Consider the following 26,574-nt stretch of genomic DNA (forward strand, 5'->3'; position numbering starts at 1 on the left):
CCTCCCCATCCCTCCTCCTCTTCTTCCTCTTCCCCTCCTTTCTTCCCTCCCCATCCTCCTCCCCTCCTTCTCTTCCCTCTTCCTCCCTTCCTCTCCTCCTCCTCCCCCCTCCCCTCTCTCCTCTCCCTCCCTCCTCCTCTTCCTTTTCCTCTCCTCCCCTTCTCTTCTCCTCTTTTCCTTTTCTTCCTCTCTTCCTCTCTCTCCTCCCCTCCTCTTCCTCTCCCTCCTCTCCTCCTCTCCTTCCTCCTCCTCTTCCCTCTCTTCCTTTTCCCTCTCCTCCTCCTCCTCCTTCCCTTCTCCTTCTCCTCCTCCTCCTTTTCTTTAAAAAAAAAGAGACTCAGGTTAGATCGATTTAAAACAAAGAAGACCTGAAAGGAGCAAGAGGACTGCTTGGGAAGAGGAAAGGGACCGGATGGGGAGATGCAAGAAGGGGTGATTGGGAGCTGTGAGTATGACTAAGACACATTACACATGTAGGCAACTGTCATAATAAACCCATTAGTACACTTATTATATTCTAACAAAACTAGACACAAATCCTCAGATAGACAGAGCATCTTCCTGTATGAGATCAGAGCCCATTAAATCCCAGGATCTTACGGATAGAAAGTGCAAAACTTTCACGAAGGGCGCTTCCAGAAACACAGTAACTATGCAGCCAGTTAAATTCTGGACTTGGTGAGCCCACTCACTCTTTCACTCTTTGAAATAATATTTCAAGTAGCCACGAGGGCCTGAGTCAGGAAGGAAGGGCTGGTATTCACTTAGAAGATCTGGGATCTGAATGGCCCTTAATATCATGGTTTCTCTTCAGTGATAAACATCCCAACCTTGGGATTTGATGACATCTTAGTATGAGGATGTGCAGAGAGACACACGAGATTTCTGAGTATTGAGTGTGCAAATATTCCACAGCCATCCCTGGGACCAACCTGGGTGGGAGACCTCTGTACTTGGATGGGTACCTAACCCCCAAGACCTCTCCAGGTCTGAGGGCAGAGTTTGAGGATAGAGTTTTAATGTGAGTTTTACTTACATTCACACACAGTCACAGAGGAGGGGGTGAGTCCCCACTGTCACCCTGAGGCCCTGTACAGGTTCTGGATATGTGAGGATGTCAGGGAAGAAAATGGAAGAAACATTTCACTTAATTAATCTTGTTGTTCTAGCCCTGGGCCAAGGCGCAATGTTGAAAACTGACTTCCCTGCGCCACAAAAGAAGACGAGGACATGTTTTCCTCCTTATTAATTTGCCAGGAGAGATGTGTATGTCTGGCCTCTGTGTCAGCCTGAAGAGAGCCACAGCACAGTCTAAAGGCTGTTCCCGTGAGACAGAGCAAGACGCTGCGCTGTCACTAAATTAACGCTCTGAGGAAGAAGTAGCCAGTATTCTCCAGCTCCCTCCCGGCAAGGATGAATTCTGCCTGCACTTTTCTTGGAAGCACCAGAAAGCTCAAGATAGGGCTCAGTGGATGAAGTGTTTGTGGGGCCAGCATGAGGGCCTGAATTTGGATCGCCAGCTCCCATGCAAGATCGAGGATATACCTGTAACCCTAACACTGGCTGGAGGAAGGCTGGAGTCAACACACATCCTAGGCATTGCTAGCCTGTCAGTCTAGCCCCCTACCCCCAGCAGCCCCCCAAAAAGCAAAAAGCATGGCAGAGGAAGATGTTACCCTCTGGCCTTCACATCCCCTTCAACAAGAAACCTGTTCATACCCCTCTCTCTCTCTCACACACACACACATCAGTTTGAGAGAAGAGAAATAGATGGCAGAGACATAGAGGCCATCACAGGATGACAGATGACAGAGAGAGGAGGCGATGAATGAGAAGGTCCACCAAGGGCACCAAGTTCAGTGACATAAAACAACTCAGCTAATGTGGGTGGACTCTATGGCCAGCACGACCCACAGCAATACCGTGAACTACAGACCCTGTCTCAAACAAGGAAGAAGGTGAAGACTGACATTCAAGGGTTGGTCTCAGATCTTCACACATGTGCTCTGGCATGCTTAGGAACACAAGCACACCCACACACAAACACACACACACTTGCTTAGGACCTATATTCAGAATCCATATTGCCAGGTCTCACCTTCACTACCAAATTTGAGTCCCCGAGGGCAAGGCCTGAGTGCAGCGGCCAAGTGGTTTGTGTGTAAGGAAACCCTCAGATCCCCGTTCCTTGGGAGGTGGAACAGTGCGTGACAACACAGTAGACCCAGAAACCCAACAAACACACCCGATGGAGAGAGTTCCAGGAGCTGGGAAGTCATAGGGAGAGCAGAGCCAAGAGTCAGGCACAAGTGGATCCCACAGCCCTTCCCACCACAGCCAAACCTTGACAAAAATAAATCTGCCTCTTAGAGATGGAATTTAGTTGAAACTGCCCCCGTATTCACAACAGCCAGACGGTTTGGAGGCCTAGTGGAGCCTCCGAATTCTAGCCTTTGATTTCAAGGCACCACTCTGGTCTATGCTAACATTTAAACGCCATCATTTTATGTTTAAGGTTAAGAATATCCAGGATAGCCACTGAGTTCTCAGACCATAGCCTGAATCCTGCCTTCTTTCCTGGAGCCCAGGTCCTGGGGAGCTACCTTGGTGGAGGAAGAGGAAATGCTAACCTAAGAGGTGCCATGGCTCATTAGGGACAGTGACAGAGAGGTAGCTGTGCCCAAGGCCCAACAGCCATTGGAACCTTCGCTGGCGTCTGATACTCTACAGACTCTCTCTTAGGGGACGGAAGTAACACAAATGGTTTCTGCACACACTCACATTTCCATTAAGTCTTTTCCTAAACTCATGCTCAAATGAAAATGGGTATTTCTAATGGAATGTGGTTTGCGCTTTACTCTACAAACACATCTCCCCAAAGCTAGAGTTCAAGGACGTCATTTGGTGGAGCCTTCTCACGTAATGCTGGAACTAAGGTCTACATGAACACTGCAGACTGCACCACATCTGTGGACACCGAGACCCAGGTTTGCTGAACCTGTGTCCTCAGAGGGACGTTGCCTAGAGGATGGGGGTGGGGGTGCTTCTCGGGTGTCTTCCTCAGCTTGCTCTTATGTACTGAGCTGTTTAGAAAAGGGGGAAAGATGGCCCCAAGCCTCCTCATATCTGCAGCAGCCCAAGCTCCTCCAACTGGGAGATGCTTGGGCCGGCAGGTGGTTCCTGGAGGGTAAAGGACTGGTCCCTCCCTAGCCTGACTGAGCCTCTCTGGATAAAGGAACCTTTGGAGTTCCGCTTAACAAAGTTGATGAGCTTCAAAGTTGAAACTGCTTCAGCATGCAGTTTCTTTGCAACAGAAAAGGGATCCCAAGTACCTTCAAGCTCTGGAAGATGAAGATGAGACCCTGTTAAAGGCAGTTCTGACTCAGCCGCTCTGGGGTGGGGGGTGCTGCAAGCCAACCATGGTGCCTTCGCTTCTGTCAGACACTGTGGAGGCTTCAGCGAAGCAGACCTTAGCAACATAGTTGCAGCGACATGGATACTTTCCTCTTGGTGGTACACAGGCCAACTGAAGGCAGTCTCTGTTCAGGCAGATACTCCCACTCTAGCAGTGGAGAGCTCTCTGGGTCTCCATGGTTTAGAATGTCCCCTGATAGTGTTATCTCTGAATGCTCCTGTTCCTTACCATCCATGGGCAGGCACTCAGCTTCAGACCCAAAGAGCCATTTTGGACCAAAGGCCAGCCTCATCATTCAGATCTGGTGGCCTTCAGCACCCACATACTCGGTGCCACACATCTGTTCCCCTCCAGTCTGCCCCCACATACCCACGTAGGGTTTCTGAGCCTAGAGCACCTCCCACTCTAGACATCCTGCCCTCTGGGAACCTGGTGAGACACACTTCTTCCAGAAAACAAGCCCAGAACTAGGGGTGAAGATGACCCCATCCTCATCTGCCTCAGCCCATCCCCCTCCAACTCAGAGACACTTAGGACCAGCACTTGCCAGGGCAAACCCCAACATTTTATCATTTCCTACCAACCTATGTGTTTTACAGGACCTACTAATTACAGCACACATACCTGTAATTATGATAATGCTGCTCCCAGCCATACACTAGGTAGAAACTCTTAATTATAACTCAACCAATTAATCAAGCAGCACACATTTTCTGAGCATCTGGCCCACGCAGGGCTCTGCTAGGCACTGGGAAAAGAAAACCACACAGCTCCAATCTGTGTCAGCCTGGGGCTCACTCCCATCTCTTCCTTTGCCACCACAAACACTCAACTTCTTTTTGCTTGTTTTGTTTTTAATTATGGCAACCCCAAGGCAGGGGAACGACTCAAATGGAATCTATAAACTGGCCTTGGAGAGCTGTCATCACTCTCCCCCCAAAGAGACCCAGAAACCACAGCCTTCTTTGGACAGCACTGCATGTGCCTGTTGTCTGTGTCGGGTACAGAGCAGGGACCTCCAGGCAAGTGGGCTTCACCCCTCCATATGCCACAACACCCTCAGGGCTCATAGCACAGGAGAGCAGAACCTACCTAAGGCAGCCAGAGGACAGTGAAAGTCCTACACAGCCCAAGAGAGAAGGAGGGACTGGAGAGAGTGAGAGAGAGGACAGCCATTGCCTGTGGGGCTTGTGAATCCCTCCTGGCACTGGTAGAAATGAAAAACCATCACTGAAGGCAAATCCCTGCCGGGGTGGGTTTACTTAACTGACCCAAGAGCAGGGCCACAGTGTGATCCACTACTTAATCACTCTCAGAGTTCCAGACTGGCTGAAAATCCATTATTCACAGCAAGCCTTTGCTCCAATGCTGTCCTGTCCTTTTTTAGCCAAGGGCAAAGGAGGGGACAAAAGAGACCAGAGGCTGTGAGAGGGAATTCTAGGACCTCCAGGGGCCAAGAAGAAGGCTGAATCTGAGCTCATGATCTCTGGGGCCCAGGAGCAGGAGAATTTGGACTTGACCAAAAGGATCCCTAGGACAGCACATGAGCCCAGAGCTTTCTTGCGGAGCAGAAGCAGCGCTTCAAGGGACAGAAGTCTTGGAATCCAGGGGCTTCCCAACTCTAAAATCATTCGATGGCAAACATGCGTGGGATCCCCCCAAGAATCGCGAGGTTGGACAACCATCTCGGACGTATAAGAGGCAGCTCACCTTCCGCACACGCTAGCCCAGGCTCAGACCCCCTCGGCATCCAGCACTCTCACTCCTGGCGGTGCCACTGTCCGGACCAGATGTTGCTGTCCGAGCCAGGAGGACAGAGAGTTTGCAGAATTTGGAACGCGGGAGCTAGGACCCACACCCGAGTCACACCGGCGCCCTAGGAGGTTAGAGAAGGCAAGGTGGCAGGACACCCGCGTGTACAAAGCGCGTGAGCGCGCGAGTGCGCGTGTAAAAGGTGGGTGGGGGGCATTCACCATCTCGGACCAGAAAGGGAACCAGAGCCGCGGACTCGGCCCCAGTCACCTGTCCACCGAAGCCGGTGCGCACAGCCTTCAAGCCTGGTCCCGTCCGATCCGGGAGAGCCATGATCGCTTCTCGGGGACCCTGGGCCCCGCCGCCGGATGAGAACCTCCTTCACCCTCCTCTCTCCTTCTTACCCGGGCTCCGGTAGAACCGACGCGGGCAGACGGGGCGGCAGCAAGACCCAGCCTCCAGCGGCCGCCAGAAGCGCCATGAAAGCGCAGCACGCGGCCAAGCCCGATCCTCCGGCTTCCAGCGCGGGGAGCGCCGGCGGCCCCACTCCGCTTGCCCCAGCCCTGCCCGACCCCTCGAGCGCCCCTCCGTGGGCTGCGGCGCCCGCAGCGCAGCCAGGCACCCGAGCCGAGCTGCCTTCCCGCCGGTGGCCGCCCGCGGACAGGTGTCCAGCTCCGCTCGGACCCGGGCCCCGCTGCACAGACCTCTTTCACAGCTACGCCCCTGTCCCGGAACGGTCCCAGGGACTCTCGGTGCAGACTCCTGTTACACACTGTAAATTCAACTTTACCTCCTGCCCGGGCTCCCAGCTGCTTGCTCTGCGTGCCCAGCCGTGGCTCTCCTCCGGGTGGAGCGCGGCGTCCCCAGAGCCCACAGCTCAGAGTCCGGCACCGCCCCGTGAGCCGCCCCCAGGCCGCCCTGGCCAGCGAGTCCCCGCAACGGTAGCGCGGCGCCCCCTCGTGCCCAGCGGGTCCCAGGGCGAGGCCCCTACTGTGGCTTGGGAAGCTCCAGGCTGGGCTCTTTGGGCACTGTGTGGGACCATGGAGGGACAAAGGCACCCAAACACATGGGTTTCTACACTCACATTCAGCCGCACTCAAAAAGGCACACAGGTGCACACGCATGAATTCACAAGCTCACCAGAACTCACATTCACCACCCATACACACCTGAGGGGACTCATACAACCACATAGGCACACGCACATGGTTTATGCATAAGCGCTTGATCACACATACATGGGAGCTAATAGTGCATACATGAGACACACTGGTGCACACCCTCACACACAGCTATTTGTATGGCTCAGGCCAAGTAAGGAACCCACTCGCCTAAATTCAGAGCCCATGCCATTTGAAACGTGTGGACTGGCCCCTCCGAAGCCGTGCTCCAGGGGAAGGAAACAAGCTCTTTCAAACAAACTCCAGAGACATTTAGGATGGGAACGTAGTTTTCCAGTCTACGGACAAGTTCCAACTGTGCGATCTGGAGATCCAGGGCAAGCAGAGGCTCTGTGATCCTTCCTATGACAGGGGTATTTAATGGATCCGGTGGCGGGAGGCCTCTGGTGGCCACTGTGTCACTGTTTGCATGGAGAGGGCGATGTTCTTTCCCAGCCTCTCTCCTGGATTAGGCCTGGAAGAGAGAGGCGTTTTCTCCTTGGAAACCGTTCATTGGATTTAGAGCCCAGGAGCCCAGGCTCTACTAACTATCCAGAGCCCAAGTCACCAAGTTCCTTCCACAGGAAATGGCTGCTTCTGGGATCTGTGACCTTTGAGGCAGTTCTGTTTGTCAACACAATCTGTCCGGGGGCGGGGGCAGATGCTCCTGGCCAGCCCTGTGGATACTCAGTGACAGAGGTAGAATGAACTGGGAACGCCTCTGATGCATTGATAAGCAGATTGATAAGCGAGGTAACTCTCAGGAAGCTCTCAGCCAGCGCCCAGCTGCACACGTTTTCATAGGCACAGACAATCCAGGTGGGTCCTGGACCTCTTATTGTCTGGCCCTATACTGTTCGTCTTGGGAGGAAATGGCCAGGTTCACCTGCACACTAGCCACCCTTTTAGACCCTCACCTTGGGCCAAGTCTCTGGGTCACAGTGACCACGCAGTGGAACTAGCCTGTTTCCCTCCCTCCCTTCTGAAGATTGTCATTATCCATTCCAGTCACCCAGCTCATTTGCAGACAACCTTGACTCCCAGTCTCCAGGTCTTTACCTCCCACCCGGGCAGTTGTTGGGATTCATTTCCCTGATGCGATATAATGCTTCAGGTGGTTTTTTGTTTCTTTGTTTGTTTGTTTTGGGTTTTTTCTTTTTGATTCTTTGAAAGGTAGATTATTACAATTTGTTCCTATTAAATTTCACCTCATTCATTTTTATTTCCCGTTTTCATGAGCTTGTCAGGTGCTTTAGGATCTTAGATTTACCCTGTTGCCTTGTCTCCTTGGACAGATACAAACTTGACTGGTTGCCTGGCGCATCCTCAGTACGGGTCTTGTGCTGCAACAAGGCCCTGCACGAGAGTGCAGTCGGTGTTTCTGACAAGAACCAACTTCTGTGGGCCCAGATGTCAGTGTCGGTGCTGGTCCCCACTTGGCTATTCTATCGGTCCAGTATTTCCTATGTGTTTTAGAGGGATGCCAGCATTGATATACTGTCCTCCGAAACTGAAATATAATTGGTGGCACAATTAAACTTTCGAGTCTACTACCAGTATTGTACACATACCAAAACAGAACAGGAAAGCGGCCCTAGTGTGATTTCATCACCGGTGTCCACCACTCCGATTTGGTGTTTTGGAGATCAGTGCAAGTAAGCTCCTATGCCTGGGTTGCATAGGAGTCGGTGTGTCCTTGCCCTCTCTCTGAGTGTCCTTGTGTGTACACCGAAAACAGTGGCAAGAAGTCCATGTTGTTTCCTTTGGTAATCTAGTGAGTTATTGGGAATGCCAGACTCACTGTAAGCAGAAAAAAAAAAAAAAGCTTGCAAAACACTGAAATAAAAAGTTACATATTTCATTTTTATGCACTTAAAGTAACTCTGGTATTTGCAAAACCTTATAAGCTAATAAAGAAGCTTTTTTCAACCCGCCCCCCCCCAAAGTTACATGTATTGCAACAATGTTTCAGGAAGGTTGATACACTAACCATTGCTACACCCGAGGGCTCTTGAAATGCAGGATTCAGTAGGATGTGAGGTTACCAGTCCAGCTTCCTGCTCTAGGACCCATGGTATCTTAGTTAGGCAGCTCCCCAGAGAGCATTTAGGGATACACGGACACTCGGTGGCTGGCTAGCCCTAGGAAGCTGATGGGAGGAGGTGGTGAACCTGCCAGCATGGGTTTATGCTGCTTGGTTTGAATTTCCTAGATGATATGAAGTTGATATCTGGGTGAGGTTCATGTTTTGGAGTAGCCACTGTTTTGTGAAGGAGGAATATTTCAGAATGGTTTCTGTCTATAGTACATTATTATTAGAGAAAAAATTCCACTTGTGAAAAACATGAAAGGGAACCAGCAAACTTCCTGTAGCTCCACCATCCAAACGTCACCACTGTTAACATTTTGGCACCAATTTTGACACCAAAACACCTTGGTCATTTTTATGTAAAGAATACTTTGGGTTCATTAATACAAAAAATAATATTATAACATATGCTGAAGTTTCACCGCCAAACAGGCAACACATGTTGCTGATGGTCCCCCGGTCCCACATAAAAGTTAGGAGTTACTTAAACAGAATTCCAGTCTGTGACGTGTATCATGCCTTATTAATTGACATGGTATTCTTTCCAACTTTCCACTCTCAAAGAACTTTACCGTCATCGACATATTTGGGTCCCTTTCATGACTACGTTAACCTATTACCAAATTCCAACTGGTGTATTGTTAGCAGAAAATTCTAGAAATAAATATTGCCTGGACCTGAAATTGCAAATTGATTTCTCTGAAGAAACAGGAAATTCTGAGCATGTTTGTCTCTCCATCTTTGCAAACACTGGCCCGTGGGGCAGGGGCAGGGGCAGGGGCAGGGGCAGGGGCAGGGGCGGGGGCAGGGGCAGGGGCAGGGGCAGGGGCATATTTTATTTTGATGTCATTGGTCCTTTGAGCCTGTCCTATGAGCTTGTTAAGTTAATGCATGTTTACGGTTTGCATCAGTGAGGAGGAGATGAGCAGATACTATTGTAAGTTGTGAGTCATAAGAGTAAACAGAGGCACAATAAACTTGTAGAGACATTGAGTCCATAAAGATTAGCATACCAGGGAGCTGCAACCTGGAGGTAGCTCAGGAACTAAGGGAGGCTGTCACAGGACCAGTACAGTGTAGCAAACAATAGAAGTCTGATGGTCATGATGGTGGAGCTGCAAAGACCGAGTCTCTTTCTGTCGAAAAGCACTTGTTATGTAACATGACTGCCAGAGCTTAGGTTCTGTTTCTCTTTAACACAGGCATTTGCAAGTCACAGCCAAGTGTTCCTGGTGTTTGCAAACCAAGTGTGCTGGGTCACTTCAGAGGCCTGCCTGGCTCCATCTGCTCAGGATTCTTTCAGCTTGGGATTCCCGTTTTTTATCTAACACGAGCACATATCAAGTTACTTTCATTGCCGGCATTTTCTAAATCGGTGGTTTTCTCCTAGATATTTAACTATATACATTTCGCTTCTTGGCTGTTTTTCAAAGGAAGATGATATATGTCATTCAGTTGCTATTAGCAGTTTCAGTGAGATCCAATTAGACACTGTGCACTTTACAGTGGGTAGTTTTGTGGCTCTTACCCTGTTCATAGCCATCTTTACAGTTTTCTATGCCTGTTGTCCATTAATGAACCCTGGACCCTTCCCCCCACTCATGGCACTCCTGGTCCTTTCTGCTTATCTTGCCTCTTTCTGAATCAGTGCTTGGGGAACATGAAGGAGCCTACTGTCCCCTTGTGCTGCGTATGCCACCTGCTCTTGGCCATTTGTCCACTTTGGGTACTTGTGTTCTTCTGTAGGTCTGCCTTTCTCTGGGGTCCCCATAGTTCTAGATGACACAGCTCTGCTTCTAAAGCCTGAGCACCCTCTGCCACTGCCCTCTTGAATGCAGAGCAGAGTCCTCTGTGAGCCTCGGCATCCCACCGGTAGCCTTTCCCTGAGCGCTCCATGGATGTGTGCGATCATCTGTTGTTCTAGTCTGTGGCTTTTCTTTCCATCAACTGCTTGTAGCTTTCCACACCTTCTCTCCGTTACACAATTGCTCCAAATGCTCTCAGACCGATTCCTCTTGTCTGCCAGCCACGCCCGCCTGTTCCTTCTAACGTCCAGCTTTGATGGATCAAACGTTCTTCATCCTAGGGAATTTGTTCTCTCTTTGAGCTTTCTCAAGTTCCCACCTTTGTTCACTACTTTGAATCCTACAGCCCAGGCTCCCCACCACCTCCACGTTTATCATCATTCTGTGTCCTTACCTTGCCTGGACCCCAAAGGGAGGCAACCAAACTTCAGCTCATCTTCCCATCCCTGAACATGGACTTTGCAAGGCAGAGCTCACTCTGTCATCTGCGCACATACCTGCACGCAGACGCAGTGTTCACGTGCTTCTGAAATCTGTGGAAACTGAAATTCTGTCTGTGGTTTTGCGTGAGAGTCCTCCTGCAGAGAGGAGAGTCCTCCATGTACTGTTCGTGCAGAGAGCTCCTCTTTTTCTTCTTCCCTGGGATACACAGCTAGTTTCTCACTTACCTTTTGCAAGGGAGGGGTTTCTCCCTTTGAATTTTCTTATCCAGGTGGCAACGAAAGAATCAACTACTTCATCTGTGACTGGGTCCCTCCCCCCCCCCCGCAATGCAGCTATGTGTGTGACTGAAGTTGTGTGGTGTTAAGCTTGTGAACTCACATGATCAAGGTCTAGGGAAGGAATCACATAACAGTCAACAGCACAACTTAAGTTTATGTATATAAGTGAGTGCCTGCTTGTACACATGTACACCACAAGTGTGTCTGGTACCCACAGAGGTGAGAAGGGGTCGGATCCCCTGGAGCTGGAGTTATGGATGGTTATAAGTCACCTGGTAGGTTCTGGAAACTGAACCCAGGTCCTCTACAAGAGTGACAAACGCTCTTAACCATTGAGCCATCTCTCCAGCCTTTACAAATTCAAACTCGTGCCCAGCAAGCATCCGGAGTTTCTTCTCCAGCATCCTGTTGATCTTTGGTGGAACACAGGACCCTTCACCATCAGGGCTGTGATGCTGACCTCTTGGCATTCAGAACTTCCGGTGCTTCGAAGCAGTCTCTGGCTCAACAGAATCATGTTGAAGTATTTGCTTTGCTTCGTGCTGACCGGTAAGTCAATGAGGTGCTGGGAGGTGGGCATCTGCTTCCCCACACCCCATGCTAACAGAGACATTCTAAAGACAGTCTCCTGCCTTGTGCATAATGGAACCCCATTCTCCACTTGGGATAGATCATTATCTGCATCCAGTCTAATAAATTTACCTGCTTACCTGTCACAGCAAAGGACACCCCCAGGTCATATGTTCTGGGCACAGATGCTTCAAACAGTTATTGTTATTGAGAGTAGTTAGGGATTCAGCTTTATGAAAAGGCAAATTTAGTGGACAGTTACAAAGCAAGCCTGAGGTGGGGGAGGGAGGGAGGAGGGAGGGAGGTAGGGAGAGAGAGAGGGAGAGGGAGGGGGAGGGGGAGGGGGAGGGGGAGGGGGAGAGGGAGAGAGAGATCGTGCCTGTAGGCTCCTGCTCCTCCCTTAAAATGAGCTTTAAAAATCTTCCTCCTGTGCTCAGTCACAGAACATAGACCCAGCACCTGAGAAGAGCCAGGAGTGTGGAGCACAGCCTTCTCACCCCCAGAACCCAATTAGAACATAACCATTCTCCATGAGTGAACAGCTACCAGCAGGGGTTTTCTGCCTTTGAGGGAGATGGTCACCTTCCTGTGGAGGTTAACGAATCTGCTGAATTGTAGGGATGGCCAGTTCTTCCTGTAGTAAGGCTGGGGGACAGAAGGGGCCTGAAGAAGATTAGGCAGAAACAAGAGAGGTGCAGACAGCTGAGCGTTAATGGCCGCTCTGGCCACAGAGCTGCAGGGGTAAAGAGGGGCTTGCCCCTCACCTCCCAGCCTGCTGCTGTCAGGTAAAACTTCCCAGCTACCTCATCTCGCTCCCGAGGTCTTTGATGTTTGCATCTAAGAATGTGTCCCTAGTTGCTTTCACACCACTGAGAGATCAGAACCATCAGAACCAATACAGTAGGTTGATTTGATAGATTATGTGACAGCCACATGAAACACAGAAAAATGCAGCCATTAAACGTATTCCCAGAAGTTGGACACAGTCGTGCAAACCTATGATATCAGTGCTTGGGATGTGGAAATGGGGATCAGGAGTTTAGGGTCACCGTCAGCTCCATAACAAATTCACGGGCAGCCTGGGCTCCATGAGACCTGGTCTCAAAAGGACCCCTACCAAACATTAACAATAAAATCCAAAGAATGTCTTATAACGCTGGCATAGTGCATGGCACTCTGGCAAAAGGCATGTGTAAAACTGTGTGGCCTGCGGTCTACTGCGTGGTAGAGTAGACCTCAAGTCGGGATGGAACAGGCACAGCAGTTGGTAGGCTGATGGAATACCTCACCTGCTGGCTCACTTCACCACCTGTGGGAACTACTGGACTATGGGACTTTCTGGCTCACTTCACCACCTCTGGGAACTACTGGACTATGGAACTTTCACTCCCCTCGTCAGTAACCCCGAGCTTTGTGCAGTTGTCCAGTGCAGGTGCTATGTACCTGAGGGGTTCTACAAGTATTGGTAGCACCCGGTCAACCTCACGTGACTAAGAACACACAACAGGGATACGATGAGCCACCCCACGTGGATAAGAACTCGGGGATCTGTGCTCTGGTGGACCCTTCAGGATAACAGAGTTGAGAGATTCTGTTTCCTTTTGACTTTGCTGTGTCTCTTGTATTTTCTACAAAGGACCTTTGTAACGTCTGTAGCCATACAAGGTGAGAAGTGTTCGACAATGGAAGGATCCCGCCATCCTCTGGTCGCCCCATTTCCACAGCCAGTGCTGAACCCACCCGCAGTTGACTTTTGTGGGAGTGTCCTGTGGTTTTCTCTTCTGATAGTCAGAGTAGACCCCAGTGCACAGAGGCCTCAGTAAGGTTTTACTAGCAAACGATCTCATAATTTAGTAAAATACTAAGAATTTAAAGTACTATTCCTAACCATGGAACAATTGAATGACTATAATAAAACAACAAAAACAGGGGGAAAAAAACCTAATTTATTAGACTTCCTCATACATTTTTGGAAACGAAAAAGACCATGTTAAACCAATGCCAGCCTTTCTGAAACTGTCTAGTCTGCCCCCTGAGGTTTTAACTGTGGTTTCATATTTCATTGCAACATCTTGCCTTCCACTAACAGCATCTATCAGAGGACTGTGTCAGCTGGACCTTTAGTTGAATTTGACAGACACTCCCAAGTTCATGTGACGTGTGCAGCGACCTCCATCACCAACATGCAGGGGTGACAGTAAACTGGGGTCTCAGTCCTGCTGGCTTTCCTTCTCCTCTGTCCCAGTTCTGCTGTCAAATGTCCCTATGCAGAGGCAAGCCCCCAGTGACTCCGGACTTTGTTGGAATAACTACTCAAGTAAATGTTCTGGCAAGACTCTCAGGGAGGCTCTGACCGGGGCTCACGTGCTCTGTCCAGAACATGGGGGACACGGAAGTGTTGGAGACATGGGTTGGCTCAGCAGAACCATGTGCTTCTGGTTCTGGAGGAAGTAAGTCTGATGGGGACTGAAGCTGTTGTGGGACCAGTGAGGGCAGCCCAGGTCAGCCCAGCACTGCTGAATTCCAGTGATAACTGCACCTGGCTCTCAGTCCCCACTGGAAGGACTGTGGGGGGTGGGGCTGCTGCTGTCAGGGGTGTCTTCTGCCCTGGTGATCTTTGAAGGGCTCTACACTGTGCAACACTCCTTCCCCGAATTCATTCTCTCTCTCTCTCTCTCTCTTCATACACACACACATATATATGTGTATATATATATATATATATATATATATATATATATACTGCACACTAGAGCTGAGCTGAGAATTGATGTCACTTAAATTAATGTTAGCAACTACTTGGCCCTGCTCTCATTTCGCAGGTGAGGAAAGTTTAGAATCCTCTCAAATATGATTTAGAGAAAGAAAAGGGCAAAGCCCTCCTTTGTGCCCCTGGTTTCAGACCTGACTATACACTACAATGAAGGAAAACATGATCCTGAGATGCCCACAGGAGAAAACAGGCTAAGAAGGGACCAGAGGTAGGGGAGGGCATGAGGTCCCCTTCCCAGGCCTGTAGACTGGCCCTAGCAGTGCTAGCCAGTGACTGCCCTAATAGTCCTCAAATTCCCCAACCTGCAATACGGGGATTGCAGGAGCCAAAAATAGAGCCGTGAAGTGCTGCGGGGTAATGACTGCAGCCTGGCTTCTCCCTGCTCGGAGCTAAATAGTTCCAATTCCGTTAGCAATTTTTCTTAGGATGTATCTGCCAGCAGTCTAATCGCCTGTGAGGCTGTGGATTACCCACCCCGAGACTTCTCTCTTCTCTTGCATTGCAGGTCCAGAGCGTAACCCAGCCCTGGATCTGTCAGAATCAAGGCTGGATACTGGGAAGGAAGCAGGCATGTTCCTGAAGAAATGTCTGCCTGCAGTGGAATAGAGTTTTCAACCAACATGTCTCAGAGAAAGACTTCTTCTCACCAAGCAAGAGTGAACCAGGGCACAGCATGAGTTGTGTATCTCTGTCTGCTTGTCTCCACAGACACTTTACTGCAGCTTAATTGCTGGGGCTCAGGGTATCGGGCCCAAATTTACCTTTGGGCCTCTTGTGTGTCTAACTGACCTGTCAACATGCAAGGCGCACCTGGTGAGTAGATGTCCCTTATTGTAAATGAACTACATTTGTTCCAGAACGTCCCCTAACTTCACCCAGCAGTTGGTGCTTTGTCAAGGGTTCTGTCTTTGAGGAACTGCTGCTCCTGGAGGCGGGAAAGTCTCCTAGACAAATGTCAGGTGGGACTGAGGCAATGTTCTTCGGGATGGTCCCCCTAGCTTTCTTTACTCCCTGTTTGGTCCTTGTCCCTCTCCTCCAGGGTGGGCTTCCTGTTGTCTCGAAACCTACAGGCCCAGGTGATCTGAAGGAGGGAACCAAGGCAAGGGGACTCTTGGGCACCTTCACTCTGAATGACTTCAAAGGTGGACCCAAGGGCAAGTCCCTAGATACACAGTTGGCCTTTCCCTCTCAGGAGCACGCCTCCCCTCCCCCAGCTAGCTCTCTCCATTGCTAGGTTTCCACAAGCCCAGGGGCTTGCCAGCATTCAGCCTCGGCCCTGACCTGTCTTCAGCAACCCTTAACCATCAGTTCCGTGTCTTTCTAGAAATCTCCCCGGCCATGACTTACTTCCTATCTAGAAAGTGCTGAGTAACATCAAGCCCAATAAGAGCTTCTCCACGCCTGTGCCCCAGTTTGCAAAGTGACAGCTCGCCGGAAAGGTCATATCTGAGCTTGTGAGTTTCTTTCTCCAAACTCCTTTCCTGCCAGGAGAGAGTCAGTTGAGGGCCATTTCGACACTGCTTAGGACAGACCCGGGCTGCTCTCCAGCTCAGCTCACTCAGAGCTGGGTCATCTGGCTTTTGGGCCCATCCATTTTCAAGCCTTGAAGAATAGATAAACTGACAGCCAAAATATGAATATTTGAGGCTGCCGTGTTCATAAATAAATGCTGCTGACTCTAGGATTCATACCAACCCTCAGCGTCTCTGGCTTTTGCGAGCTCAGGTGACACTTAGTGTATGGCACATAACCTGTCCTTCACGTAGCCATCAAGTATTGGCATGAGGGGAGTGCTTAAATAGCCTCGTGTTTTTAAATATATCTCTTGTCTCATCCTTCCTCCACCCCACACCAACCCACACAGCCATCTTGGGCTCCTCCCGAAGCCTGTAGAGCCTTCCAGTGGGTTCCATCTCTCAGAAGCAAGAGGAACACTCACCTCAGCCTACACGTGTATGTATGCATATATTTACACAGCGTATTGTCTGAAAGCAGTCTCTATTACCGCTGACTCATATTTGAGGGGGAAATCCAAATTAGTAACTAACTTCTGTTCTTACTATGCCAGCCTTGGAAAGGAATGTGGAGCCCGTCCACCTGTAGCTACAATCCAGCCTGGCTAGGCCCTAATGGGACAGAGTTTTCTTGTCTCTGAAAAGGCAGAAGGGGTACCTCCCCTGGGTCAGACAGCAAATGCAGTTCAAGCTTTGTCACATCAGTGTGTGACAACAGACAAGTCCCATTGCCCTCTCACGTGTGAGAAGCCCGTCTGCCGAGAACTGCTACCAGGACCCCCAGTGCAGCACAACAGCCTTCTGTCTGACCCTAAGCTCTACAGCCTACTTTGGCCTTGCATCTAGTCTTACCCCACTGCTGTCATTAGCCTGGGATTTTCAGTCACTTAGAAAGTGCAACAGTGTGGTTTAGGGAAGGCCTGGGGTCCTGAGGTTGAGCCTCATCTAAATCTGTGGGCCCTGGCCCAGCTGGCCTCCCTGGAGAAAGCCCACCATGTTGTTAGCACTGATCATGACAGGAAAGACACCTCCTGGGCTGCCTCATCAGGCAGGCATTGTCTGCCCTTCTGATATGAATACAAGATGGTTCATGAGCTCTGCCTCACCCTGATGAACTTCCTCTCTGAGGAGATTGGGAGCCTGGACTTGGAAATGGTACTGGGAGAGCAAGACCAGCAGCTCATCTATATGATCTTGTCTGTCCTCTATGCTTGCAGACATACGGAAATGTGGGCACTATACCACATACCACTATCTACCCTGTACCCTAAAGCAAAGACTTTGGCCAGGTGTGCTGATTATAGTATCAAGAACATCATCTTGAACCCACAGCATGGGGTCCTGAGGCTTGTTGGGAGCAGAGCAGGCAGCAGGACAGCTTTCTCTTGCTCAGTGGCATCCCCTGTGTATCTGCTCTCTTTATTCACGTGTCATATCTGGTCTGACCGGAATGTTCTCCCCATATTAACTGCCAGGTGTTCACGCAGCAGTCCCACAACCCCGTATACCCTCTGTACACAAGCCTGGACCCAGGAGCAAAGAGAGCAGAGGGGATAAAGAGGCTGTGAAGGAAGAGGCTGTGAAGGAAGAGGAACTAGCAGGCAAGGTCTTGCTAGCTCCTCTGTTGGCTGGCGCTCCCTTACACTTCGCCCGTCTTGCTCCTTCCCATCAGGATACCTGAGAGCAACTATACGCCTGAGCTCAGTGTTTAGGTAGATACTGACAATGGCCACTGGTCACTTCAGAGTGACAGGGAAAATCCAACAGAGGCCAGAGCACCAGGAACATTGTGTCTGGAGCTGAGAGGCCAGGATAGAGTGGTTCGGAGAGTGGGGAGACTTCTGAGATTCCCCTGGGCCCTCTCACCTGCTGAGGTCCTTCTGTTCTTGTCACTATCTGACAGATTACAATCAAAGCACTGGACAGTGGATATTTGTGTGCCATCGCCTATGTCATGCCAGATGACACAGTCAGTTATGACGTCATCTCATGTGATGTTACCTCCCATGATGATGTCATCAGTTATGGCATCATCTCATGTGATGCTACCTCCCATGACGTCACCATGCGAGGTGCTGCACCATTTGATATCATCTCCATGACAACATCCTGTGTGATGCCATCACTCATCATATCATCTCTTCTCATGTGATGTTACTTCCGTGTTTGGTGCTGTTTTGTGTGATGTCATCCTGTATGACATCACCAGTTATTTCTGTGGGGTTCAGACTGTCCTTGGGGTGACTGGAGGATTTCCCTGTACCCCAACTGTCTGTTTCCTGACTTAGGAATGTTTGTAGGTGATTTAGTCACCACTCAAAGACCTATAGAAAATCTTTATTTATTATATTAAAATTTCTCTGTGTGTGTGTGTGTGTGCCCGAGCGCATGCACATGCATGCATGACCTGTGGAAGTTATGATAGTTGGTTCTCCACGTGTGCATCCTGAGGACTGAACTCAGGTCTTTGGGCTTGGCAGAGGTGACTTTATCCAGTAAGCCATGTCACTGACCTGGAAAGTCTTTTTTTTTTTTCTTTTCATTTGAAGGAATGTTAATTCCAGGTTTGCTTTGAACATAAAATTGTATTTGATTGCTATTACAATAAGTAACTGTTTACTGGTTAAGTTTTTTTATTGTCAACTTGATACACATTAGTGTCATCTCTAATTTCTATAGAGAAATTCTATAGAACTTCTACGAGACTTTTTTAAAAGATTTATTTATTTTGTTTTATTTTGCATAAGTGTTTGCCCACCCCACATGTGTGTTATTTGAAAGACTTAAAAGAAGGGATCAGTGAACCCCTGGAATGGGAATTACGATGGCTGTAAGTGGTGCTGAGAACTGAACCTGGGTCCTCTGCCAAGACCGTCAACTGCTCCTACACAACTGGACCCAGTGAAGCATTGTTTTGATTGCTAACTGTTATAGTAAGGACCAGGCTACTGTGGACAGTGCCCCCTCCTGCGCAGGCTGCCCTAGCTGTGTAAGAAATCTCACTGAGCACGAGCCACTGGGAGCGAGTTGGTGAACAGCTTCCTTCCATGGCTTCTGCTTTGAGTTGCTGCCTTGGCTTTCCTGAGAAACCGCACCCAGGAAGCTGAAATAAGCCCTTTCCTCCCCAAGTTGCTTTTGCTCAGAGTGTTTTGTTGTTGTTGTTTGGTTGGTTTTTGTTGTTGTTGTTGTTTTTAATTATAGCAAAGAAAGCCAGCTGGAACAAGCAAAGATTCCCTCTTTTAGAAGACCAGTGTTTAAGAAAACCAGAATGGTTTCCATGAAACCCAAGGCGGGAGCTCTTCGGCTCCTTAAGGAAGTGCTATCATCGATAAGTGTTACTATGAGGGCTGGCCTGGTGAGCCATGGACACAGCCTGAGAGCACACATTGTTGATTAATGACTTGGCTATGATTAAATGAGCTGAAGAGGTTTTCTAAAGGGAAGAACTGAGGGGGAGGCTTTCTACAGGCAGGGAGCAGCATCTCTCTCTGACTACTATAAGCAATGGTCAGCGGGACCCGCTGATTGGGGTCATCGCCCCTGGGCAGCCTGTGGCTACAAGCTGGGGCCTTGCCAGTCCCTTCAATGCCATTTGAAGAATTAGCAACAGCAGAAGGCTGTCTACTGGGCAGCTTTGGTACCTTGATTCTGACAGACACTGCTGCCACAGTGGCCTCTTGAATATGAGTTTAATTCCTGCAGCTGAGTGGCTGAGGCCTGAAGAACCCAAGGAGCTGGCCACAGCCGACTGAGGCAGGGGGACAACCCCATGCCAGAGAGTCCAGCTTTGTTCAGATTGGCCAAGGATCTGTCACCTGCCTTCTTATTTACTCTTTTAGAAAACGGTGGTAATCAAGGCCCCTTCCCTCACCATGACAGCTTCTGTGTCACCTGCTGTGACTAATTTGGCCACCATAGGCAAGCTGTGTGACCTTAAGGGCTTGGCCAACAATAGGTCAGTATGCAATTTTGAAGCTGTTTATTTGAGAGCAGTTGTGTAGCTAGAGAGGGATTTCTATGAGAGAAAAAGCCCCGCCCACAGCAGGAGAGTGGCGCTTAAGAGGATGGATTGTGACCTGGCTTAATTGTCCTGTATTTGCTGTGGAGTGACTGGAAAATTCCTTATCCCTCAACACCTACGAGCCAGAGATTACTAGGACCAAAAATAAAACGACGCCCCACAGCTTCTCAAACAGGTACAACCTTGATTGAAGGCTCCCCCCGAGACTCCCCCAGTGTGCCTGGCAGGAACCCCGAGAAGACAGCCGCAATTACAGAAGCACTTGCTAGCGAGAGGGAAAGAAAATATCAAATGCTGCTGGCTTTAAAATGCTCTTGTCAGATTGGATCCAAGCCAAGTTATAAATGTGTGAGTATGGATTTTAGAAGGAAATTCAACAGCCCATGGCTGCCAGAGTAATAGCGGGTCCCGCAGAAGGGAGAGTGTGGATATCAACAAGGAGAGAAACCCCTGGGCAGCTGGCACCCTGACGTCTTTCCAGATATAACCAGTGCACACACACAGCCTTGAAACACGAAGGATAGTCTTCTCAATGGAAGATGGGCCCAGAAGCTTCACCTCCCTAGCCAGAGACAGACCCGGCTCAGAGCAGCTGCTCGTGTGCACAGAGGCCTCCGGTTTCCTCCAAGGTAGAACAGGAGATTGTCCCCAGATGAGGCACTGCCTACCTCCTGCACTGCAGCAGAGGACCACGCTGCTTGTACCCCAGCCAGGTGGAGGGGTGAACCTGGTGTGCAGGCCTGGCTTCTTCTCAGCTCAGGAGCTCAGCCGTCATTGCTGCTGCCCACTCTTCACACAGCCACACAGCAGCACAATGGAGAAGGGACTGCCTACTGAGAGAAAAAGGAGCCAGAGGCCAAGTGGCTGAATAGCTAGGACAGTCTCAACCTGTGGGTCTTCCCTTTGGGATCAAATGACCCTTTCACAGCGGTCATCAAAGACCATTCTGTACATCAGATGTCTACATCACGATTCATAACAGCAGCAAGATTACAGTTATGAAGTCACAATGAAAATAATTTTATGGCTGGGGATCACCACAACATGAGGAACTGTATTAAATGGCCGCAGTATTAGGAAGGCTGGGAGGCTCTAGGAGCTTTGGAGAAAGGGGCTGAGCAGGGAGTGGCATGTGGCAGGGATAGAGACATGGTTTCACTTGCCAGAAAACCCTTGCTATACTCTGGTGCCAGGCATCCATGAGGGATGCTGTCTTCCCAGTTCTGGAAGCAAAGACATTTGCCAGTTTATTGGCCCAAGGTGACAGTGTGGCCAAAAATGGAGGCCAGAGGGCAGTGAGCCCTATGATTGATAGCAGCTGTCTTAGAAGTGTCATCCAACATGGGACAAGGTTGAAAGACAAAGGATGGCAGGTTCTCACTATCCGCAGAGGCCTGGAGACCCAGTGCCTGTAGAATGTGAGGCACGAGGGATCACCCTCTTTAGCTGTTTTTAGATGTTTACCATCATGTAATTAACCAAATATTCCCGGGCACTTTGTCCATAGAGTGATTCTTTAGTGTGTGTGCGTGCAGTGAAATCCCAGAGAACGTTCATCACATTCAATAGGAAGAAAGCTCTACTGTAGATTGATACAAGCAGACAGGACTCTGTGAGGAACAGTGGGTCAGCCAGCACTGCCTGTGGGCTGCAGGCGTTTGGCTGGTTTCGCTCCCTGCACTGTGGTCTAGCTGCTTCAGTGGGTAGCCTTAGGGACACAGGCTGAGTCCCAGCCCACCGTCCACAGATCAGCATCCCCAGGGGATCCCACACAATTAAGGTGTGAGAGGTTAAGCTCAGGACCTCTGAGGGCTCCTCTGACTGCAGGTTCATTTTATTTTTGGGAGAGGAGGGGCGGGCTCTTCAAAGGCCATAAAGGGACCTCGGCAAAGCTCCACAGAGCGGCCCAGGTCAGTGAGCAGAGGGCTGTTACTCTTGGATGCTAGCACAGAGGAGATGCACTAGTCAGTAGGGTGGGCATCGGGGAGCTGTCAGAGTGTTGGAGGCTTTTCCAAGTCAGATAGCAGTTATTATTAAAAAGGAACACTCATAAACTTCCAACGAAATATATTAAGATCAAAACTCATCAACTCCTAATTACTTCTCTAAACTTTCTTGTAGCTACCCTCCAGGGCATCACTGCACAGCCACACTGGGTTTGAAAACTATGGTGTATGAGGTTAGCTGTAGGACCCACAGGAGCCAACAAGCATGTGAGGTGCTGCCCAGCAACATTTGGTGAGTAAATCTTGTGAACACATACATCTCGCCATACACACCTAAGTCTGACGGAACAATGACCAGGCACCCTGCATTTTCTCCGCATCCATGGGACATATTTCTAGATAGGACTGCTAGAGGCCTGCTGTACTGGCTGGGTTTGTGTGTCCTCTTGACACAAGCTGCAGTTATCACAGAGAAAGGGGCCTCCCTTGAGGAAATGCCTCCTTGAGATCCAGCTGTAAGGCATTTTCTCAATTAGTGATCAAGGGGAAAGGCCCATGGTGGGTGGGACCATCTCTGGGCTGGTAGTCTTGGGTTCTGTAAGAAAGCAAGCTGAGCAAGCCAGGGGAAGCAAGCCAGTAAGTAGCATCCCTCCATGGCTTAGGCATCAGCTCCTGCTTCCTGACCTGCTTGAGTTTCTGTCCTGACTTCCTTGGTGATGAACAGCAGTATGGAAGTGTAAGCTGAATAAACCCTTTCCTCCCCAGCTTGCTTCTTGATCACGATGTTTGTGCAGGAATAGAAACCCTGACTAAGACACTGGGGAAGAGAAAGAAGCTTTCGTTTTATTGCTGAAGTCCCCAACCATGGAGTGGGCACATTACACAGCCAAGAATGTCCTCAAAATATTGAGAGTGTCATGAACACTTGGGAAAGTGTGTGGACAGCGACAGTAGAGCAATTCAGAGGTCACAGGGACAGGTTGACATCATGGCCTGAGCTCTACAGGTAGGGTAGCATCAGGCATGGGACCCTCAGCCGTCTATTCTTACATGTTCCCGCTTCATATCAGCATCACATACTCTCAACTCCATGGGTGAATATAAACATGTTTCCACCTTTGATGGACCATGCCAGACGACTTCCCCATGTCTAGAACACCTGTGGCACAGGAAACAATTGGCCGCTAGGATTCACGGGGACAGGCCTGCTCACAAGGATAGTGGTGCTTCCCATACCAAGGGCTGAATGCTAGCAGAGAAGCCAGGCTTGGGGGCATCCTCCCTTGTAACTGTAGAGGGTGGGGTCATCCTCTTCAGGCTGAGCTCTCAGGCTGTGCAAGTGAAGCATCCTTAGAGGGCTCATTATGTTTGCCTTGTGCCCCCCTAGTGTTAAGCGTAGCTAGTCCCATCAGAACCATTGACACAGCACCGTAAGCATTGGCCCTGACATGGCCCATCCCTGGGTTGTTGAAAATCATGTCCTGCAAGTCCTGCTGTGCCCAGAGTGACCTGACTCCAGTGGCAGCTGGAGTTCATCAGAGGGACACATCCTGGAGCCCAGCAGCTCTGGGAGCACCCAGGAACAGAGAGGACCACAGATCCCACCAGAGGGACACAGCCTGGAGCCCAGCAGCTCTGGGAGCACCCAGGAACAGAGAGGACCGCAGATCCCACCAGAAGTCTGAGGATCCTCTATGCTTTGTGCCAGATATTAGCCCAATCCAGCAGGGTGAGGGCAGGGAGTGAAGCTGTGCACTCTCAAAAGCACATGGGCTTGTGAGCCTCCTGCATCTCCCAAGGAAAGACCAGAAAGATGTGCCTTCTGTCCCCTGATGTGCGTCTAGGGTCAACTTCATAACCAGCACCAATTGAACCTGCATTAAACATGTTGAGGAATAAGACGGTAGCCTTCTTTAGATGCCGGGAACCTATATACAATCTAGAGTACATCAGCTGTTGGAATTAGAATGTATACAGTGCACAATGCATGAAGCCACTGGCTTGGACTACGGGTCGGGCAGGGTTGGCAGGGCCTAACACTGAAATCCTGGCCACAGCAGACAATGGCTGCTGCTGACTCTGGGGAGGCTGAGCACTGAGATGTAGGCTTCATACAATTCTCCACCTTCCTTCTGAGTATTATTCCTGTTGAACTAGAACCCCAGTGTACTCCAGCAAGTGCTTGCCTGGCTATCCTCCAGGGATATCCTCTAGCTCTGTGTGTCCTGAAGTGGATTCCCTTTCTTTGGTAAAGAGTAAAGTCAGAATCTTCTCCCTTGAGGGCTCCTCTGACTTCCATGGTTGAGCTGTGCATAGCGGAGAGGAGAGAAACTGTTTTTTCAGACCCTAACGTATGCTTGTGTGGTAGCATCTACACCGCCCTAGGGGAATCATGTCTCCATCAAAGCATGTATTTACACTGGCAGAAAGACTCCCCTTCATGGGTTGACAGGCTTATGGTCAAAGACCAGACAACAGGTTTTTCATACCATCACTGAGGAAGCAAACTGGGTTGTTTTGTCAAAGAGTTAAGACATATGTGGGCTTGGTCCTACCTTATTCTACCCTGGAAGGAGTGGGGTAATAGGAAGAGAGGCAGTTCCTATGCAGAGAGGCAAAGATGCTTGAACCAGATACAGCCATTCCTGATGCTGTTACATCCTATTTCTGTGTCATTTTAGCCTTGCTCACAAAATAAGAGCTTCTCCTGGCTTGGCTTTAATAATAGTTGGGTCCTGGTTCATCATTTGGGGTCCTTCCTCTGAGGGTGAACAGCTGAGCACGCTTGTGGAGTCAGCATTTGATCCTGTATTCAAATAGTTTCTTTTGTCCCCAGCTCTCCACTCTGGCTTGTGTGTTTCCTCTGGCTCTTAGCACGAGCCTTAACTACCAGGGACCCTCTGAGTGAACCAGGGATCGATGCAAAAGCAAGAGGAATTTACTGTTCCAACGTGCTGGGGTCCTCCTGCACCCGAAGGAGACCCTGGGATCATTTTTTATACAGTTTTTATACAGTTTCCAGGGGCAGAAAAGAGCATTAGCAACTAGGCACAATATGATTGATGGAACAGTGTGCCTTTTAAACTGATTGGTCTTTAGGGAAGGAGGTAGAAGGGGCTTAATCAGCCTTCCCCTTCTGGCCACCGTGCTCCACCGACCTCTTCCTTCTGGGAGAGGAGGGGTTTTCATGTTCTGGAGCCCTGTGGAGTTTTCCAACAGTCTTTAGTTAGCTGACCTTTTCAGTGTCGGACAGTAACTTTAATCTGATATACATTTTCTGAGTGTGTGGAACTGCATGTCTCACACACTTCTCCCCGTGGAGGTCATGGATCTGTGACAACTGCCACCTCAATGCCCTCCTGGCTGTATTTGGTTTCGAATCTCAGGCCTTGGCTATGGTTCCTTCGCCATTGTGGGCTGTCTCCAGTGGAGCTAACGGTGCAGCCTCTGCAGAGGAACAGTTTGGCTCCTTCTCTCAGCACTGACTTCCTGTACAGGCCATGTGATTCACGCTGATTGGCAGGCATGAACTCCACTTCCCATAAGGAGAGTCTAGAGCCAGCTGCAAGTGGTGGGAAGTGGGCGTGTTATCCACAGCTGGGGATTCTGGGTCTTGTAGTCTGGCATGGTGGCCATGCCTCTCTGTAGCCCATATCTGTATCCCAGGCTTTATCCATCCATCATCTGAGTCCAGTGAACAGGGACAATTCAAAAGTGTGGGTCACAGTGAGAAAGAGGCTGTGTTACGTATAGGAGTGTTGTCTCCCATGCCACCATAGATTGTCTTGAGAGTTGGACATTGCGTCTCACGTTATTTCCATTGCGTACAGCCAGAGGCCTACCCGCAGCCAATAGGGTGAAGGAATGGCACTGTATTTTACTTCACACCGTGGGAGATGACTGATCGATGTGGAATAAATAACAGATCGTATCGATGCTGTTGTTGGACCTGGCTGGATCCAGCAAATGCTATTCTCTAAATATACAAAGTGTTTATAATGGGATAAATGCAAACAAAAAAAGCCAAGTTCCTATGCGTGTGGAGTTTGTATTTATATCTTTCTCTGTGTCTGAAATGGAAACGCCACAGCTAACTCTATGTGTATGGTTTGTGTTGTGTACAGTGTATATTTTTCATATTCAGTTTTCTAAACATGCCACAAATATTGAATGTGCTCACTGGCAGACATTGGAACGGGCTTTTCCTGTTCCTGCTGCTGTGGCTGCACTTCTTAGAGCTCGTTCTCTTAGCTGCTGAGCATCTCAGCGCAGGAGAGGCCTCTGATTCTGCCCCCTCCCAACCACCGCCCCACCTTTATCAGCTCCTGTGGTCCCTGGAGTGAACACCTCCTCCGACTAAGGCGCACAGAGGGTGCAGCACTAGGCGAAAGTCTTTCCCTATGGGACATTTTCAGTAAAACCAAAGAGCCAGGATGGAGAAGCCCCTGGGCCACCAGCTGCTCTGTGACGGCTGCTGGAAGGAAACAAGAAACTCACAGTTGGTTCATTTCATGACTCGTAGGTGGCAGTCACGTGAGGATCCATAATCATCATCACCCGCAGATCTAGACTATGTGATCTAAAAGCTCGGCGCTTCATCCCATCAGTCAGCCCTCGGTGGTTGATCCTCTTAGCGGCTCAGAACCCTAGCCACGTCATCATATAAAATTTACAGAAAGCAGAGTTCACTGTGCTGCACCATCCTCCCGGGAGGATTTAATCCCCGGGTGAGCAAAGTCCTACATGTGTGCTGTCAACATGGGCACAGCCATGCCAAGTGTCCCATAACCTCAGACTCCACGGCAAA

General features: G+C 49.8%; 1 protein-coding gene across 3 annotated transcripts in view; it reads right to left on the reverse strand.

Moving 5' to 3' along the window:
- Nucleotides 1-6,056, reverse strand: part of Kcng2 (potassium voltage-gated channel modifier subfamily G member 2) — a 77,365-nt gene extending 71,309 nt beyond the window's left edge. The window contains exons 1-2 of one of the 3 annotated variants that reach the window (XM_085833669.1): nt 5,958-6,056; nt 5,126-5,291 (exon numbers count right to left, since the gene is read on the reverse strand). The gene's annotated coding sequence lies outside the window, so the exon portion shown is untranslated. Of the gene's footprint in view, nt 1-5,125; nt 5,292-5,571; nt 5,696-5,957 lie in introns of those variants that run through there. The other 2 variants (XM_085833670.1, XM_029471838.2) reach the window with 2 other exon arrangements.
- Between the last annotated feature and the right edge of the window lie 20,518 nt (nt 6,057-26,574).

The sequence above is a fragment of the Mus caroli genome, unplaced genomic scaffold, assembly GCF_978045245.1.
Source record: "Mus caroli unplaced genomic scaffold, Mus_caroli_1 scaffold_19, whole genome shotgun sequence".
In the NCBI taxonomy this organism is placed as follows: domain Eukaryota; kingdom Metazoa; phylum Chordata; class Mammalia; order Rodentia; family Muridae; genus Mus; species Mus caroli.